The sequence below is a fragment of the Salvelinus sp. IW2-2015 genome, unplaced genomic scaffold, assembly GCF_002910315.2.
Source record: "Salvelinus sp. IW2-2015 unplaced genomic scaffold, ASM291031v2 Un_scaffold3344, whole genome shotgun sequence".
Taxonomy (NCBI): domain Eukaryota; kingdom Metazoa; phylum Chordata; class Actinopteri; order Salmoniformes; family Salmonidae; genus Salvelinus; species Salvelinus sp. IW2-2015.
The window spans coordinates 28-3,176 of NW_019944628.1; the positions used below are offsets into that span (position 1 = coordinate 28).

Sequence of the window (3,149 nt, forward strand, 5' to 3'; positions counted from 1 at the left end):
GTGTACAGGTGGGTCAGTGTGTCAGAGGAAGACTCTGTAGAAGGACAGAGTGCCGGCTGGCCAGTCCAGATACACTCCTACTCTGTGGGAGCTGGAGGAGGGGACGTCTATGGTAGTGGGATTATTATTATTATGCCAGGCAGTGTAACTGTTGTCATAGGCAGCTCAAGACTCCAGGACTTGTCATTGTATCCAATCACACAGTCCATACACCCTTCCTCTCCTGCTGATTCCTTATATGTCACTCCTATATCAGCCCCTTTCCCACTCCACTCTACCTCCCAGTAACAGCGCCCAGTCAGACCCTCTCTACACAGCACCTGTTCCTGTCCTGAAATCTCTCTGGGTGTATCAGGATACGCTGCTTCTCTCTCCTACATGTCACCTTTCTGTTCTCCTCAGACAGAGAAGAGGTGTCTGTTTACTGTGTTTGGGTCCAGTGTGGAGATCACAGGCATCTGATGGATGAAACAGACAATAATAGTTAGAAATCATTCATCCATTCATTGAAATGTTAACTTACTTTTCACAAATTAATTTAATGTAGATGTTTCTAGGTATCAAAAGGAGAAGTTTAAGGTTAACTTGAAGGCTTGTGTGAATGATCATATGTAATACTGTACGGTAATATAAAACACACTTATTCTGATTAATTACACACACATTTCTAATGTAACACGAGCACGCCAAACACATACACAGACACACATTGTCAAAGCAACACTTTCTAAACTTTGGTGTCCTGATTTCTGCTTCTGTAGACACTACATATTATATTTAATATGACAAGTAAGTAATGATGGTGGTCTTGACTTTGACTTAACTTGAATTAAGACTTATTCTTAGTCATATTCTTCACAGCAGTCAACACTTACATTTTCTAAGCCCAGGCTTCATTGTGTTCTCTGCCACCATGTTCCACACTGTAGTGGTAAGCAGAAGAACAGACAGTCATTGAGGGATACAGGTGAACTCCACTCAGACACACACAGACACACACACACACAACACGTTTAGCACTTGTGTAAACACAGTTTCTCAGGACCCCGCAAGGTGGGAGTCCCCCCCCCCCCCCCTAAAATAAAAACAACATTTAATGTATCCAGCCAGACTAGCAAATTAGGCCTATTTAAGGCGCAGGGACCATCAACTAGATTCAGCCTATATGGCCAGGGATCATCAACTAGATTCAAGCCTATAGGCCAGGGACCATCAACTAGATTCAGGCCTATAGGCCAGGGACCATCAACTAGATTCAGCCTATAGGCCGGGCCATCAACTAGATTCAGCTATAGGCCAGGGACATCAACTAGATTCAGCCTATAGGCCAGGGACCATCCAATAGATTCAGCCTATAGGCCAGGGGACCATCATACTAGATTCAGCCTATAGGCCAGGGACCATCAACCTAAGATTCAGCCTATAGGCCAGACAAACGGTGAGCCATCAAACTAGATTCAGCCTATAGGCGGCCTGTCATGGCAGGGACCATCAACTAGATTCAGCCTATAGGCCAGGGACCATCAACTAGATTCAGCCTATAGAACCAGGGACCATCAACCTAGATTCAGCCTATAGGCCAGGGACCATCAACTAGATTTCCAGCCTATAGAGGCCAGGGACCACACAGATTCAGGCCTACCAGGGATCATCAATAGAACAGCTATAGGCCAGGGACCATACTAGATTAGCCTATAGGCCAGGGACCATCAACTAGATTCAGCCCTATAGGCCAGGGACCATCACTATCCAGGTTTTTATGTTTGGGATGACTCCTCAGTGTCCCTGTGTCAAACACAACATGATGTTTCACTCTAATCCTGGTCATGTTCAGTAAGACACACTGGAGCAACAATGTAGAATATCTCTCTAGTGTATAAACATATATTACAGGCTTTCGTTTATTTTTTCATTCATATTTGAGGTTGGACATTAGCATGTTGGGCGCACCAATTGGTGTCACCTCGTTAGTCAGTATGTGTTACACCTGTGCTGGCTTGTCATCTCGTTAGTCGGGTGATGTTTCACCTGTGTGGCTGGCCCAGTGCTCCAGTTGGCTTGGAAGATTTGAAGGGTCAACGTTCTTAGTTGGCGCTCCCCATTTTGATTTCTAGAAAACAATCCTTTATCTGATCTTGCCTGTTTTAGTTTTGCTTCACTTTTTGGTTTGCTTCCTGTCTTTGGGATTTTCTTTTGTTTACCTCTTCTTGGTGAATTTAGTGGGTCTCATGGTGGGTGTCTTTTAGGTTCCAGTTGTTGTTACTAGTCATCTTTCAGTGGACACCCCCATGGCTGTTTTTCAGAGCCCCTCCTAAAACCCCACATGTTTCCTTTTGGTTGCTGTCAGTGACTCTTTGTTATTTCCCTCTTCTGTTTAAGCGACAATTTTTGTTTTCTTACTGGGTAACATGACAATGATTATAAATATTCATCAATAAACACCATTGAAGTTGACAGACATTGTCAACTAGAGTCATTAATATAATGAATCACCACACTCTGTTGTAAAAACTGTTTTCATTTAGAAATAATTTGTCTTGTTATTGGGCTTCTTGGTGTTTGTAAATATTGTCTGTAGAATGTTTATGTTGTTTGTGATAAAGTTTTTATATTTTTGGGATTGACAAGACAAACAAAAACAAACAACCTGCATTACGCAAATACACATTTATCCCCTCTTCCCGTTCTCCATCCCACCCACAGGACCTTCTTACTTATGTGCATATATTAAAGTAATGATTTATACTGCCAAGTGTTGTAGTCCATATGTTAATATTCTCTGATTTTGTACCATGCAGTTGAGATTTTGACATTTTAAATCAGTTATATCCATTAACAAATGAATCCATTGATGATGGAAGAGTGTGTGGGGCTTGCCATCTTAGGGTAACCATTCTCTTGGCTGCTCTTAGGCCGGCAAGCCAAATCCTTCTCTATCTGTATGTTAAATTGAGTGAAGAGTCATTAGGCAGTAACACATTGGGCAGACATCAAATAAAAACATTTTGGTCACATACACATGGTTAGCAGATGTTAATGGTCACATACACATGGTTAGCAGATGTTAATGGTCACATACACATGGTTAGCAGATGTTAATGGTCACATACACATGGTTAGCAGATGGTTAATGGTCACATACACATGGT

General features: G+C 42.2%; 1 long non-coding RNA gene across 1 annotated transcript in view; it reads left to right on the forward strand.

The window, feature by feature from the left end:
• The first annotated feature begins 1,751 nt into the window (after positions 1–1,751).
• LOC139025823 (uncharacterized) overlaps positions 1,752–3,149 on the forward strand; it is a 50,598-nt gene continuing 49,200 nt past the window's right edge. The window contains exon 1 of the long non-coding RNA XR_011477464.1: positions 1,752–2,574. This is a non-coding gene — a long non-coding RNA (uncharacterized lncRNA). The remainder of the gene's footprint in view (positions 2,575–3,149) is intronic.